Source organism: Hippichthys cyanospilos, chromosome 8 (assembly GCF_059441005.1).
Source record: "Hippichthys cyanospilos isolate Australia breed blue-spotted pipefish chromosome 8, RoL_Hcya_1.0, whole genome shotgun sequence".
In the NCBI taxonomy this organism is placed as follows: domain Eukaryota; kingdom Metazoa; phylum Chordata; class Actinopteri; order Syngnathiformes; family Syngnathidae; genus Hippichthys; species Hippichthys cyanospilos.
Window position 1 is genome coordinate 3,848,847 of NC_142376.1, and position 17,054 is coordinate 3,865,900.

Sequence of the window (17,054 nt, forward strand, 5' to 3'; positions counted from 1 at the left end):
TAGCTAAAATACATCCAGAAAGATACGGGGGAATAATGACCAAAGAAAAGTTACCAAATGGAGCACCTCCAGAATGGACCCCAACTCTGGTCTAATTTGCATGAGCGAGCTTTGCACTTTGTGTCTTTGTTTTAATAGTTGTAGTTGTAAAGAGTCACCGCCGGAATGGAGACTAGCGCAAACTGCTTGAGTGCTAACAGGAGACCGCCGTTGACAGACTGCTAATGGCTTATTTGACTTCAGAGATGGCCCTGGCACCGAACCCGGCCGCCCGCCGCCGTACCCTCGGCGGCCATCGGCGGCGGCTCGGCGTGGACGCCGCGCGACGACTTCAGCAGATTCCCCCACGTAAGTGCCCACCAGACGCCCGACGTGCCAGTCTTGAAAAGAAGACGCTCATGGTGACACGGGGAGCCGTTGGTGCCTCCATAAAAGCCACAACCCTGCTGTCATTGGGGGGTGGGGCTTTGACAATTAAAACCAACACACAAGCAAAAACATCTTTATGACCTCAAGTCCGCGTTTACGATACAGGTCCAAGTGACGGATTCGCATTTAGTTCGATGATTTCATGTAGTCCGTTCAAATTCCCAAACGCACCCAAGAGAAATTTGGAGTGCCCGTTGTACCAAGCATGCAAGTCTTTTGACATTGCGGGAGCAAAGCGAAGAAAACCAATGCGGGCATGGGGAGAGCATGCAAACTACGCACAGGAAAGTTGGGAGCCGGAAATGAACCGGAGATTTCAGAACCGTCAGGCAAATCTGCCAACCACTCTTCCACCTGCCCTCAGATCATATGTTAATTATTATTACCGTAATTCCCCTAATATAGGATGCACCTTAACTTTACGGTCAAATTCTTTTCTATCTTATAGCATGCGCCAAGAGTTTGGCCACAATGTAAAACTTTTGCCAAACAAAATAAATCTCATCTTTATCAATTCTTTATATTTTTTGTGTTCATATTCCAAAGTTATACATTTGTTGCAAGTTGAGTTTTTGAGGTTTTGAGATTTCCCACATCGTGAGCGGTCAGTGAATGCAGCGCAAGTGTGTGGTTCAATGCACCCGAAGGAGTTGTTTTTCCTTTTGCCTGTGAGGCAGCTCGAGTTCATTTGGCCATAAATACCTGAAGTTGCGTACCATCCGTCTTCCTACAAGTTTATGATTGTGTGACAAAAGGCCGCAATTAATTGACGAGTCAAATGGAGTACCTTTTCGTATTCTCTAAAATCTGGAGACAACGTAACTTTTACATGATCCTCTCCGTTTTAGCAATATTACTGTGTGTGAACAAGGATGGACTCGGACGTTGGTTCAGTCAGCTCGCTTCTTTTATGAGAAATAATGCGTTTTATGTGTTTTACGGCTCAATTTTCCTTGAACGGTGTAGATTATTTATTATTTTTTTTAATCTAATCTAAGATTTTAATCTAATTTAATCTAATTTTGGGGGTATTTTGAGTGCGGCCTGGTACCAACTGATCCTCGGCCACGGACACTGCACAAGTCACATTGGAAAATGTTTGGAAAATGTTCCCGCTGCCAAAACCCTAACCCTAACCCCCCTCAAAAAAATGAATCGCATCCAAAATCCACCAAGACTCACCGGACACTTCCTCCGCGCTTTTCGGGAGTAGCGTGAGGGGAAGCATTCTAATGAGGCGCGTTTGGAGTCACGCTGGCGTGTCCTGGCAAACGGCGAGCATGTAAAACAGAAGTGTCAATTATTCAAGGCGAGCGGGAGGATGTATGGAGTGACACGGGAGGGTGGACAGGGGCCGACTAAGCCTGGGGCACACCGTGGCTGCCGCTTTGATGCCAGTGTGTGGGCCTGCGCCGAGCGCCGGATAATCTGGAGGAGAAACCCAGCGCTCCTCCGCTACCTTTATGTCCCGCTCGGTTTTTTTTTTTTTTTTTGGTCTTAACCCCCCCTTCGGACGCGACCCGGCCCGCTACGGCACATCCATAAACAGCGCATACGCACGCCCACATGCAATGACATGAAAGCAGGCCTCCTTTGTTCATTAGGCAAACAGGAGCAGGCAGCACACGTTACAGATAATAAAGTTGCGAGCGGCTGATTTTGGCGGCGGCGTGACATTACTCATTTATACAATGAACACTAAAAGTTCTCCCCTCCCGAGCCCCGTACAATAGCAAGCTTAATTACATTAAGTTTGGAGAAGGGAGGGGCCGGGCGGCCGAGTTAATGGATGACATTTTTGCTACATGGCGAGCGCTCCTTCTAATAACAATGGAAAGCCAAATAAGACCTAATTAATATGCATAGCGGAGGCCGATGAACTTAATTGTCAAGTTGCTTTTATCAACCTGTCAAAGGATTGACAATTAAAACGGGCCGTGTTGAAACTTTAATGAGCGCCAAGTAGCAGACGAGGGAACAAAAAGACGTCATGAAAGACACTACACGACAACTGGCCATTATTATTTCCTTTCAGCGATGAAACTATGCAAATCGCGTGATGCATTTTTAAATAACGAGTCAATGAGTGATATTTAATTTATCGCCTATACTCTTAGAATGAATATTTCATGCTGTTTTTAAGTTGACGAATTCATTCGGTAATTTGGCAAGCGCGGTGAGTTCCTTTTGGGCGCCGTGTGCGTAGGTGGCAAACTTTAGCGTACGTGTGGAAGCAAAAGTTTAGAACTGGAAGAGGGGAAAAATGAATGGGAACTGTAATAAACATGCCGGGCCACTAGTTGGCGATCTCACCTGGGAAAGGAACAGGTATAAATTGTTGGGTGACAGAGTAGGAAAGAAAAACGGTTCAGAAAAGAAATGCAACGACTAGTTTGAAAACCTGATGTCCGTCCAGACGAGGGAAAACAAAGTGAAAGTGTAATAAACATGCCAAGCCACTAGTTGGCGATGTCACCTTGTGGATGAACATTTATGAATTGTTTGTATGCCTTTAGATGATCCTAAACGAATATTAACATATATACTAGACGTTTTGGGGCCAAAATTCTCAGTACTATTCTCAGAATTATGCATTGCCTTGTTGCTTTCTGATTATATTTCCAATTAAAAAAAATCAGAGTTTTTGGAACTTTTGATTACTTACACCTGTGGGTCAAATTTACCGAGAGACATGTTGAAAGTTGTGTACAAGGCTTCTCTTTGGCTTATTTATGATGAACATATCAATTTAAAACAGCATTCATATGCAATGTTTCCAAGCAGAACTTGGGTCAAAATGACCCAATTATATTATTGACACTTATGGATAAAATATACACACCTCTGATATACTATTGCAAAATGAACATAAATCACTGCTTGAAACAAAATATTGGATTTGATTCATACACATTTTGGACACTTTTGGATGACGAAGGTTTCCAAACTTTTGGTTAAAAAGCAAAACCTGGGTCAAAATGACCCAAGAATATTATTGACTTTTTTGGATAAATACACACCCCTTTGCGTCACATTCTTCCGCAAAATGAACATAAATCACTGCTTGAAACCAAATATTGAATTTGCTTCATGCGCATTCGGACACGTTTGGGCGTTTCACATCCCTGGGTCAAAATGACCCAAGAATATTATTGACACTGTTGGATAAATATATACCTCTTTGAGTCACATACTTCCGCAAAATGAACATAAATCATTGCTTGAAACAAAATATTGAATTTGCTTCATGCGCATTCGGACACGTTTGGGCGACTTACATCCCCGGGTCAAAATCACCCAAGGGCATTATCGCTATTCCTTGCAAACAAACATAACAGGAAACCTAACTTCCACTTTCCGACAAGTTTTCCCAACTTTTCAAGCTCCAAAAAGCTGTTGTTGTGTATCCAAACACGTGTTTCTTCCCCCCGATCTGTTTTTTGTCGAAAGGCTCCGTGTAAACATCCCCCTAAGAGTGTGTCAAGGAGAACAGCCTGCGCCATGTTTGCGCCTTAGGAAAGAAGCATTCTGGAGTTCTTTTTCCCTTCCCAACATTGACACGGGCATGTCTCGGCTCCAGAAGGGAATGTTGGGGGGGAAAAGTGCTGACTCACTCCCAGCGCGCTGGTTGTTGTTCTCCCTTACAGATGTGACCGTTAATAGGCCCGCATCCATAATCATTAGTGTGTCTCAGTGCACAGGTACCCGATGGGCCCCGTGCGTCTGCCATTTGGTCTCGGTTCACTGTGCCTGCCTGCAGATGTGAGACGCGCACACACCTGCTCGGGGGAGGTTGGCGAGGGCTTGGGAGGGGGTGGGGGGGGGGGGCTCTGGAACGGACCGCCGCCATCCGTCACAGCTCACGCCGCCGCAGCCTCTCTGTCGGAACAAGGCCTCGGTTCCGGTCGGGCGGCCTTCAGACTGTAGGTCAGCGTCCGTCTCTGGTGATGAATCATATCCTCCTGTCCCTTCACGCCACCCCCACCCCCCCCGCAAAACCTCTTCGCGCTCGGCCGAACCGAGCCTCAGCTCAGGTGAAGACCCCACCTTAAGAAGGGAGCCCGAATAATGATCCGAACGGGCATCTCTCAAGCGGGCGTCGGGCCACGCTTCACACTACATTTGTTGACGTGCGCATGCATGTGCACGTCTCACGCCAGCCCGCCTCCCATCAAGTCCTAATGAGTCCAGCTGGCTCCGAGCGAGGACCAAACCAAACTGGAGTGACGGCGGACGGTTCTGGCTCGGAATCTCTCGCGACCGCTCCCCGGTTATCTTGGAGGAGCACGCGCGGCTGAGCACACATCGGCGCGCGCTCGCCGCCGCTAGATTCGGAAATGGCCGAGGTGTGTTTGTTAAAATGTTCTGTCAGGGAAAGTCCACGAGCGGACGTGCAGAACAAGGTTGCAACACGGGGGGGGATGTGCTTCACAACAGCGAAAAGGAGGAGATATGCCTGCGGGCGCAGTCCGGAGAATATATGGAAACACAATATTACATCGCTTCGCCGGAACTGCAATAAAACAACAGATGAAATACAGTAGCTGCATTCACTAAGAATACAAAAAAAAAGTAATTCATCCGTATGATCTTTTGAGGAAAAAAATCCAATGTAAATGACATCACATTTGTAGTAACTACAGACAACTTATTAACACTCATTCACTGCCGTTGACGGATTTAGACAGCAACAAACACTTTTATTTTGCATGCCAGTGAATGGGTTAAAATCCACTATTTCATGTTATAAATCAAACACAAACATCAAAGTGTAAACATGAAAAGAACGGAAAATGGTGAAGAATTTGTTTTGGTATTTTACAGTACCAGTACCAGTACCAGTACTTCACTGTGTAAGTGAAACCTCATATCGATGTAGCACTTTTGATATACAGAAGTTCCTCCCAAAAAAAGTCTTTTTTTGGGGTAAATATGATCCCACAACCCCCTAAATTTAAGACATTTTTGTTTTTTATGTATGTGCATTTTAAACAAGCTCTTCCACCCAAATTCTCTTTGACAAGTTTTCATCGATGAATATGGCGCCTTCCAATGATATACTGACAGTGCAGCGATACTGTCTAAAATTTGTCTAGTTAGATAGAATTTGGCTAGTGAGATAGAAAAAGTTTTCGTCTGGTCAGAGACAAGTCCTGTTTGAAAACAGATGAGAGAATCAAACTGTTAAATAATAACTGAATGAATGACCTTTGACCCTAAAATCACCGACTAATCGACTTTGACTTGACTTTCATCACATAAGCGTTGATGATGATAATTTGGTAGCTACGCAACCCCTACTGAGAAACAGCTAATGTGCGCTACAAGTTGCCAAGAACAAGAACATTGAATTTTACTCAAATGCCGCAGAAAATGGCTCAAACCGGAACATAGAGCAAGCGTTAGCATCAAAGAATATAACTTATTAGCTCACAGAGGATAGCATACGTAGAAAATATCTAGCTTGTGGAAATATTCTTACATTTTACCGCACAGGACCTTAAAAAAACCGCCGTTGTCATAAGCATTCCTTATTGTTAACTCGCTGTTCATGATGTTAGCTAAAAGATTAGCTAGTTAGCTAGAAAACAATTTCAGGTGATCAGAGACAAGTCCACTGTTTAAATATAGATGGGAGAAGCTAGCTGTTAAATATTAATTGAATGAATGACCTTTGACCCCGGATCGCCGACTAATTGACTTTGACTCCACTTTCATCACATTAGCGTTGACTTTGATCGTTTGTTAGTCGCGCAACCCCTAGCGAGAAGCGGCTAATGTGCGCTACAAGTTGCCAAGAACAACAAGAAAATTGAATTTTACGCGAATGGCTCAGAAAATGAGTCAAACCGGAACATAAACCCTCTGAATGGGCCAATATTGTCAAATGGATTCGAAAAAGTCCTGGTGCAGAGCGGACGTGCAGAACAACAACGAGGGTGCGCTCGCCGCATTGACAAGAGGAGTTGCGCCTCGCAACAGCGAAAAGGAGGAGATATGCCCGCGGGCGCAGTCCGGGGAATATATGGAAACACAATATTACACATCGCTACAGTAACTACAATAAAAAAAAATAAAACAACAGATGAAATAGCTGCACTCGCCTCTCCAAAACAATCCACATCAATTGCCATATTTCCAATTTAGCCCCCATTATCTCCGAGCATCTGTTTTTATTGTTATTATCAGGAAGATCATGCTGCAGTTAATTCCGCCGCAGAGCAATTAGAGCCATTTCGCATTATTAACAAGCATTATTGTTGATAAGGGCCAAAGTGGTCTGCAGAGAACGGCGCCTTGTCCAGCCTGTTACTTGGCATCCGCTAATGTCCATGTGGGTGAGTAATTCCGCATCTCCTTGACAACTAACAATAATAAGGCCGCTATTAGCAACACCGGGCGATGCTGCTTATCATTTGTACATGCAAATGATGTGCCGGGGCGCTCAAACATGTGCATGCATTAGCGCGCACACACTTAATGAGTTCACACATGCATAAGTATGTGTGTATCAAGATCAATTTATGCACAGATGAATATAAACAATACACCCCCCCCACCCCTCCCTTTTTTCTTCATCCAATCAGCACTTTAATAAAGCAGCCCAAACATGTTTTTTTTCTGTGCCCGGGAAGAGAGGCCAGACCAGGGGGAGCACCTTAACAGGTAGCCCCCGGGTGCTTAGCAAGCCGAGGGGGGGGGGGGGTTCTCTGGGAAAGGCGCCGCGGTACTCTGCTTGCTCTCTGTCCACTGATTATGAAGCAGGTCCCAGACGGGTGCCTTGAGGAACCCCCCGGGCAACTCACAGCCTCCCTCTCCTCTGTTACAGGATCTGTCACCGGGGGATTCCGAGTGAAGTGTGAAGAGGGGCGCGTGCGTGTGTGTGGGTGGGAGCCGCGGCGAGAATTCTAAATAGGTGCGTGCTCATTTCTCTCATTTGTTGTCTCTTTGTTTAGTTTTGTTGCGGTGACAACACTCGATGGGTGAAAGAGGGGCTCGAGCCAAGATTTCAGCTCATTTCGCTAGCGAGGCCGTTCGGCGAAACTGCACGCCGGGATTCGCGGACCGCTGTAGCCAGGCATCAAAAGACGCGATTCGTCATAGAATGCAATGAAAATCTCGGAAAAAAATGAACAAATTCTGGATCGGCCGTTGTTATATCATCGCACCTTTTTCCTGTAAGTGGGGGTCATGTAACAAGAAAATTGAATTCAAATGTAACTTGCTGATCAACTAACTAAACTACAAATCCCCCAAAATATTGACAAGGCCGAATATGAAACTATTCCACGTTTTTCCTGTAGGTGGCGGTAATGTAACAAGAAAATTGAATTCAAATGGAATTCGGTGATTAACTAAAGGCAAAAAAATATTGACAAGGCTGAACGTGAAACTTTGAAGGAATACTTAACTTGCTGAGCTGTTTCAGCAGTAAATAATTCATATTGTGTCCAGGGTGAATTTTATGACATTATTTTTATGTACAATTAATACATATAAAAACTACAGATGAGGATTAGGACTAGTGAAAGATGAGAAAGAAAACAAAAAAGGTAGCCAGGATTCTCATTTTTATTTCAGAATTCTGACTTCTTAAAGTGAGATTTCTGACTTGATTCCAAAAATTTTCAGTTTAAAGTCAGAATCCTGACATTTAAGTCATAATTCAGATTTTAAAATTGGAATTTTGGAAATAAAGTTTTTCTCCAATCTCAGGCACAATTTTGAAAATTAGTCCATTCTTCATTTTCATTTCAGAATACTGAAATAAAAGTTAAAATCCTACTAACTTTTTTTTCCCCACACTGACTGATTTTCTGCAGTAAAAATATTTTTTTTCACTTACTGTCAAATGTAAATAACTTCACGGGTGCTGAAAATTCAGGTAACACTCTTATAATGGCCAGTTGTTTTCTGGGTTTGGTCATGTGATACTCAAGCTGACCTTTGATTGGTCGTCCCATCAATACCCTGCACGTGATGTAATTTTCTGCCGATAAAAAACGGAATAGTTTTGAGCAATATTTATTTTCATAGACAAAACATTAACTTTTTAACCACTGGAAAGGGCTTTATAGTTTTAATATCCCTTCCGTGACATGTCAATTACTGTATATGTTCGATTAAGTATCAAAGTAATGATTGACCTCACAATCCACAAGATGGCGCTGCTTGCGTGACGAGGTCTAACATGGAGCACCTGTTGGTAAGCAATTTTATAGGCCTCAAAACTGCAATTTCCTTCACAGGTTGTGCCTTTTATTGAGTGTTTGTCATTTATTTCAACTTTTAGGCTTGACGTTGTCGTCGTGCACATGAATGCCGGACTAAGTAAGTAAATTGTTTTGTTTGTGTTAGCATGCTAGCGCTAGCCGTAGCTTGATGTTGTTTTTAAGATAATCGTTTACGGTAGTGCGTGCTGATAATGAAGCACGTTTTTTGTGATTTGTACTCATTGAATATTTATTGTATGGTCGCCAGTTTATATAAAATAAAAGTATGATCGATTTATTTACAATTTACCTGGATTATTTTCGTTTAAATTACTTATGTTTGAATTCCATTATATAACACGTTATCGAGTTATTAGTTTTGCAGTATACTGTACTCGAATGGCCGTTAAACTTAGGATATCTGTACTGATAGTTTTTTTTTCGTTATCTAATAGAGTTAGATAATACTCAAGTTACCTATTTGTAACCACTTTGTCATCACCTTACTTGTATACTTATTCACATTGATTACTTATATAGTTTTACAATATAGTTTATAAAGACTTGTCACCTTCCTTTGTGACATTGCTTTTCCGTGAAGATTTCCAAAACAAAAGCGTTCGATGCATTATTTGATATGGCAAGCATTTGATATGCAGCTCATTCTGCTGAGTATTCCATTGCAATTGTGGCCCAATAGAAATGTTGTTACATTTTAATCTCGCGTGAGCTCGTTGAACAGTATCTCGTTCCTAAGACAAACTGAATACTAAATACTATACTGAATACTGAATACTATACCGACTAAATGATTAGTCCCAACAAAAAATATTGTATTATTTTGGTTATTACTAATACTGTTAATTAGACTTACATTGCATGCTTGGTGAATATATTTGCTTATCTCCTGTATGTTTCCCATAATCTCAATTTGTTACAGTTGCTCGAAAAAGGAGGTCCGAGCGTTTGGGCTCATCCATAACCGAGTTACGCTGACATGTCAGGTTTACCTCTGACACGGTGCGTGTGTGTACGCGCATCCAAAAACTCCTTGCTAAAAGTCCCCTCACCACTAAAAGAAAAAAAAGGGGGGATCATAACTAATGAGGCCATTTAGCGCCCAGCACCTGACTTTGGCCCGTGATCTCCAGGAGACATTAGAGGCAATTTGCCATCCACTTCAGGGCTGCTGTCCCCAACGTTATCAATGAGCTTGTCAGGCATACACCTAACCTCCCTTTGTTTCCTGCAGCACGCCGTCCCCGCCAGGTTCCCCGACGTCTGCTCCCCGGGCCCCCGAAGAGGAACCAGCGGCGCCGTGTCACACACCTGTTTGGCTGGAGGCTGCGGCCCGGCGACGCTCGCAGCCGCGTTGGCACCGTTGCCAACTGCAAACTCTCTTCCCGCCAACCACCCTCGTCGCTGCCTGCTACGCCCCGTGGATGTGTCAAAATGGCAGATGATGGTTGGGGTGTGTGCAGCTGCTTGGGAGGAGGAGTGCCAAGGGCGCTCGTTTCCTGCGGTGAGTTTTAATTTGCTCTACGCGCGTCTTCTAAAAAGAACACCGCCGCTGCAGCCACTCCTACAAACACTTGCAATAAACACGCATATTCATGAATCTCCGCTGCACGGTGGAATAGTGGTTGCCACATCTGCCACGCAGTCGGAAGGGCCTCGCAACTAAGTGTTTCTACAAGTAATGGGTGGGAGCTTTAACAAACAATTTCAAAACTTTGAATGATATTCAAGTGAAATTGTGGAAAAGAAATCCAGTAGGATGTTACATGTAATTTGCATGACATTGGACAATCATAAATATTTTAGACATGTCCATAAATGACAGAATTCTACCTCAGCACATTGCGCAAACATGGCTAAATGAAAATGGAATGTTTTGTCAGACCAAAGTTAAAATATTATGCAAATATGTCAGTATTCTAATTTAGCCACAAAGGCCCAAGAGATTAAAAAAAAAAATCATTCAAAATTTAAAAAAAAAAAGTTAGTTTGGTTACTTAAATGATGCCCTTCACATGAAGGTCAATAGATTTTCTCACTTCAAGAGATAAAAAAGTTAATAACATTTAAATACACTTAAAAGTTAAATATAACTGAGCTGCATATAAAAATTATACTGGATTTAAGACATATTTTTGAAAGTGCTTCTTCAGCTTGATGTGTTTGAATGTATTGCAAGTTTTAAATCTTGAATACTTTCTAATTTATCGTTATTTCATGTACCACTCACTCGTGGTACACACATTTTCAGAATCACTGTATACTTAGTGTTTAATTTTTGGTCAAGCCAAATGTCAGATGCAACTAATTAGTTTAAAAGTTTTGTAAGTAATCCTCCTAAATTGTCTGCTTTTTATTTATTTATATTACTTTGGTGACTAAGTTGGATGAACGATGTATCTAAAATGCTCCAAAATAAATCATAATTATTCAATTGAAATTGTATTATAATATAAAAACTGTAATAAATGCTAAAATAGTCTAAGCCATTCGCACATATTGCACAAGCAAGCTGCATGGAGAAAAAATTACTTATGAGGGTATTAATGCTTACTTATGATTAACATTCCTCCCACTTCAAAATCACACACACGAGGTTAATTGATGAACTCTAAATTGTCCATAGGTGTGAATGGTTTGTCATTTGGCCGGTGACCATTCCAGGTTGCACCCCGCCTCTCGCCCGAAGTCAGCTGGGACTGGCTCCGGCTCGCACGCGCTACCCTAATGAGGACAAGTGCAAAAGAAAAAGGATGGATAGTCACAAATCTGTCAGCACCCAGTGGGGGTGTAAAAGCCCCACTTGGGCAAATAAAGGTGACAAAGTGCCAGACAGACTGCAGCGGTGCCTCGACTTATGAGTTTAATTCATTCCGTGACCAAACGTGTAACTCAGTTTACTTTTATAAGTACCGGTCAAAAGTTTGGAAACACCTTCAAATTCACAAACACATGAAGCAGTGAAGAAAATCTGGCTTGTAACCATTGAAAATGCATAGCTCTGAAGTCATTAGTCATTCCAGGTCACAAATCCACATCATAAAGCTGCCTATGGAAATATGAGGAAGTGCAAAGTTGTTATCTGGGCTAAAGGTGTCTAATACGAAGAATGTAAATCGTAAAACATAACATTTGGATGAACATTGTTTTTTTAACAAATATTCCCATCAATACTTCTTAATATTGTCGCAAACTTAAGTGTTAAACTACTACTCAGGATGTTTGCAAGTTTGCTTGGACCAGGAGTGCCTAAACTTATTTCTCTGAAGGCCACATACAAAATAATCAAAGTATGCATGGGAGGTGTTTTTCAAGCAAATATATATATATATATATATATATATATATATATATATATATATAGCAAATGTCATTTTTAGCATATAGCACAAGCTGCTTTATAAATGGACACGGCATTAAAAAAGTTTAGCTCAGAACACAAAACAAAAGAATCTACCAAGGCATGACTCATACCTTGAAAAAATGGAAATTTGCGGCACTCGCAAGTCAAGACGCCACTGTACCAAGAAGTCCAAAAGAAACGCGGCATGTAGGTTATGTCACGCGGGCCTCCGCCTGACGACACGTGCCCCATTGTCAGCGCCAGCTTCAAATCCCAGTTGATCAGACGGTGAGAACTTGTGTTTCCCCGCTTTGCGAACAAACCCGCTCTCGCGGGGGCTGAGGGGGGGGGGGGGCGTTCGGGCTGACAGTTACACCCAAACAAGACTCGCTGTTTACCCGAGAACAAACGCGTCCACGACGAAGCAGCAAATCTATTCTCAATACACACAAGACGTTCAATTTTCGCCTACCGGGAGTGTTTCCCCATTTTATTTTTTATTTTAACGCGACAATCGCCCCCCTTCACTCCCCCCCTTCTTCCCACGCCTTTGATGTTAGCATCGACTATAGGCGGCTAAAAAAACTATAGTTTGCTGCAAGCTGACAGATAAAACGGCGCGAGATGCCATTACCCTGCAAAGCGGCATAATGAGGAGACCTGAACGCACACAAGACAGGAGCCCGGTTGAATTACGGCGCTCTCTCATCCAAGGTGGGAGCTTTTTGACAGCTTTCCAGGCAGCACAACACATTAGCATACCCACGCCGCCATGTAGTGCCAAAGAAAGGCTTTGATGAAAACAGAACTGGGAGCTCTTTCGACGGGGGCCTCCACGCCGTACGTTTTTTTTCTTCCACGTGCCGGTGTCCTCGGCGACAACAAAGACGGGACAACAATGGCAGCCCAAGCGGTGTCAAGCTGCAACTTTATGTTCTCCAATTAGCGAGCCGGCGCCGCATCTGCGAGCGTCCTCCCTCCGATTGGCCGACGCACACGGGCCCGTTCTCTTTTCCGCTTCCACTCACGCTAGCAAAGTTGACTTGACTATGCATCCAGAGGTGGATAGAGTAGGAAAAAAAAATAGACTCAAGTGTTTCGGAAGAACTCTGCAAGCACTAGCGATTCTGTATCACAGAACTGCACCGCAGTTCCGTGAATGTCCGTTGTGAGGCACACTACTAGATTTTGAAACATATTGATCCTTTATAATAATAATTAATAATTTTAAACGTTAGGGCCTGTAATCTTTAAAATTAAACAGAAATCAAGTTCATTTGATTACCATGAACAATAATTAGTGTTTTTCAAAAAATGAGCCCTAACTTTCACCTTTTCTGAAGTCGCATTTTGAGAACCACCTCATAAGATCTGAAAAGGGCACAGAAGGCGTGCTTCTTGTCATAACTTGATTTCCATTGGCTAAGCTTCGTCCAATTATCCCCCAGAAGTGAACGACATCATCAAAATTCTGCATATTTATTGGTTTAAACATGCAAATGTGTTATGTCCTCCAAGCATGATGCTTAGATCTGAAGGATAAAGACAAAGACCCTTGTCCTTCATGCATGCCAAAAAAAAAAAAAAAAATGTGATTGTCATCTAATTATTTTTCAAGAGATGGTTTTCTTGAGTCTTCTCTGTAAGCAGCTAGTCATATTCTGCTCCGTTTGAACTCCGTTAAAATAAAAAGCCGATTATAGACACTATTAGTTATCCAAACTTTGACTTTTTACCATCTCGGTAAATCGTCAACCAATTTATCGGCCCTTGACTAAACTGTGTTGGAATAAGTAGGTTTTTTTTTAATCTTTTCAAACGCTCTGTCATTGTTTTTTGGAATGGTAAATCTTATGCATCAAAAATACTAGTGGTGTCAGTATTCCGTATCACTATTCAAGTGTTAAGTACTCCTACTGGTATCGGTCTAAAAAAACAAAACAAAAAAAAGTGTATTGAACATTCCTAATGATAACACTGTAACATTATGCTAATTTTCATCAAACAGTCCTTAAAGATGAAGTGCAAATGTGTTGCTCTTTACATGTCCTTAAGCATTGATTCTTAAACGTAGCACTGGTAAAAGGAGGCGCTACAATTTGAAGTCGTCAGAGAACCTTGCACCCTTGTGTTTGATTAGCTTTGTAGCCAGTTTACTTATCGGTATTCTAGCGGCGTCGGCTTGATGTGGGCTCTTTTGGCAAGGACACCCTGTACTGAGTTTTGGCACGGCAACGTGCCGCAGTATGCTGCTGACTCTGGGTCTTAACGACAGGCTAAACGAAGCGGGCGTTACGGCCCCCTGGATAGGTCATTACTCGTCCGTGGCCAAGAGCTAAACTGGAGCAGGGCTTTTTAAAGAGGGGAGCAGGTGTGTTTCACCATAGGGGCTGGAGCCGGCCCAAGACCAAACAGCCTTAACGGTCTTTATCTCCTTCATAATGAGGCCACGCTCTCCACACACCCCGACGCTGCCCGCACGGGCCGGCGCTGGAGGTAAGAAGACCCCACACCCCCGTCCCAACACACACGCGCAGTCCGTACCCCCACTTTACCTCGCGGTTAAATGGTGACACTTTCAAAATGACCCCAGCCAGGGAGGAACAGCGACATGCCATCAGCATTCATATACACAAATTGGACGGGCGTGATTCATGGAAAAGGAAATGCTGCCTAAACACACTCCACTAAAATGGCCTGTGCTAAAAATGCCCGCCACAAGTGCACAATACTGTCATTTTATTAATCTAATTAGAAATTCATATGTGTCCTACCATTTGTCGTATTTTCTTAAATACAGTATATCACGTTTTTACTAAAGACCTTTGACAAAATCCTGTTGAGTTTTCTGGGGTTGCGCCTCTTCCATCTGTTTATTGCTATTACAAAATATTTGGGGGGGCATTGTGTATCAAAATCTTTGTTTGAACTTATTGCCAAAAATGCAGGCAGGGAGGACAATACAGGTTAAAATGCGGCGATGCCTTTAAATTAAATATTTTATTCAGTTTTTTTCTACATTGTGAATTAACACCCATGCATGTAAGTAACGTTTAATCATTTCTTAACACTTTGCGTGCCGTTGACGGGAAAAGACGTAAACAGGAACCCAACGGAGAAGCGTCATCAGCATTAATATACGTCAACCGCATTATTTGGGGAAGGGGGCAAATGGAGAAAAGATTTGAGCTGTTCAGTTTTGATCATTAACTTGAGAAAATTAATACTAACAATGGCCAGTTGTGATGTTTAAAGTCAAAAACCTTTGGCCAAGCTGACATCTTTACACGTACATATTTTCTCAGTCTGATGCTTTATGGTCTGGAATACTTTTGTTGGTTGTTAGCGTAAATGTTGAAAGTTTTTTTTTTGTGCACACGACCTGTTTAACTAGTTAGTTATGACCAACATATCTGACAAAAATCGAGTTTGTACATATTTCTGTTAATGCATTTTTCTTAGGCTAAATACGGGTCAAAATGATCCGAAACCGAGGGGAAAAAAATGAAACGTAAGCTTTTCTAGTTAGTAGGATTGGGGAAAACCAGAACCAAGAAGAACGTCTGACACTGGGATAATTGAACGCACTTCCGGGTCATATTGACCCAGAGACATTGTTTTGATTGCACGCATTTCTGCCACATTTGGATAACTATACACGCCCGGGCCTAAGTGACCCATGGACTTCATTTCTCTACCAGGCAAAGAAACATAACAGTTTGGTTAAATGGGCCTTTGAGCCAAAATGGCTGACCACATAGTCAGTGTGTGTTCTTTGAAGTCAGTAAAGTTGAATGGAAAGCCTCTAAGGATACACATATTAGGCTTACTTCTTCTTACTTGAACTTAAATAACTGTCGGGAGAAGATGCGGGTGGTTGTGTGTGTCTGTGTGTGTGTTAATGCTATTGTCCCGCGCCTTCTCTTTCACCTGTCTGAGTGGGTTTTGTGTGCGGGCGCGTGTGTGTCGGAGGGTCCCAGTGCTCCCCGCAGTCTTCTCGGGCCTGTCAGCCGAGTTGAACTTGATCAACATCAAACGGCATAGCATTCAAAAGTATTAGTGTTCTCTGTTGATGGGGCCCTCGCGCTATCACAAACCCGGTCCCTCAGCTACTTCATTATTTATCCCTAATTCATCAGTGTTGTCTCCTACACACACCACACACACACAAATCTCAGCTTTAGCCTTGTTTTTTTTTTTTTTTCATCTTTTTGTGTGTCACCTGCACAAATGTTAAAAAAAAAAAGTGTTCTACTTTTTGCACCTTAGGTTAGAGCCGTATATTTTATTTGGGCGGTTCAGGCCTCGCGTTTCACTCCGGTCCTAAAGTAACCCCCCGTGGTGCGGCGACCTCTGACCCAGCGTAGGCGATCCCACCAGATGTGGAGTGTGTGGCGGGACGGTGGCGAGGGGGCAGCTCGCTCTCACGCGGGGAGGCCCCCGTCTCCCCAAACTGCCACAGAGAGCATGGCCAGAGGGCTTCTGTCAGCACCGTTATCAATCATACTCGCTCGCCCGCTCGCTCTCTCTTTCTCGCCCGCCGTTTGCTTTTTGCGCCGTCTCTCACTTTCTCCTTTCTGCTTTTGTCTTTCTCTCACTTTCTTTCTATTTTATTTTATTTTGCTCTTTTCACTTCCTCACATTTTTCCTTTTACCCCTCGCCACTTAAGACGACTTCTACCGCACGCTGTCGTTAAGCTCCGCCCCCACGCCTTCTCACCACCTCACACATGTACACGCTTTAACCTTCCTGGTACGTCTTGCATCCTTCTGATCCGATGCGCGCGCACAGCTTGTCGTGACCTTCACGCTGTGAGAAGGACGCAGCAGGCGAGAGCTTCCCATGTGGGTTTAGTAGGCAATGGGAAAGAAAAGTTAAAGTTAGCATTACTTTATTGCAATATGGAACATAGTCCACGTTTTGCCAGCTTTGGGCGCTTGTGCGTTGACTTTTTTTTTTTTTAATAAAACATGAAAAAATATTTGATTTGGAAGAGAAAAGTATATCTAAAGAATAGTTAAGCAGTACTTTGTTGGAATCAAAACTGAAT

The 17,054-nt window shown here is 42.9% G+C and overlaps 1 long non-coding RNA gene across 1 annotated transcript in view; it reads left to right on the forward strand.

Moving 5' to 3' along the window:
- Positions 1-9,900: 9,900 nt before the first annotated feature.
- The window catches only part of LOC148419873 (uncharacterized), a 45,889-nt gene continuing 38,735 nt past the window's right edge, over positions 9,901-17,054 (forward strand). The window contains exon 1 of the long non-coding RNA XR_015866371.1: positions 9,901-10,164. This is a non-coding gene — a long non-coding RNA (uncharacterized LOC148419873). The remainder of the gene's footprint in view (positions 10,165-17,054) is intronic.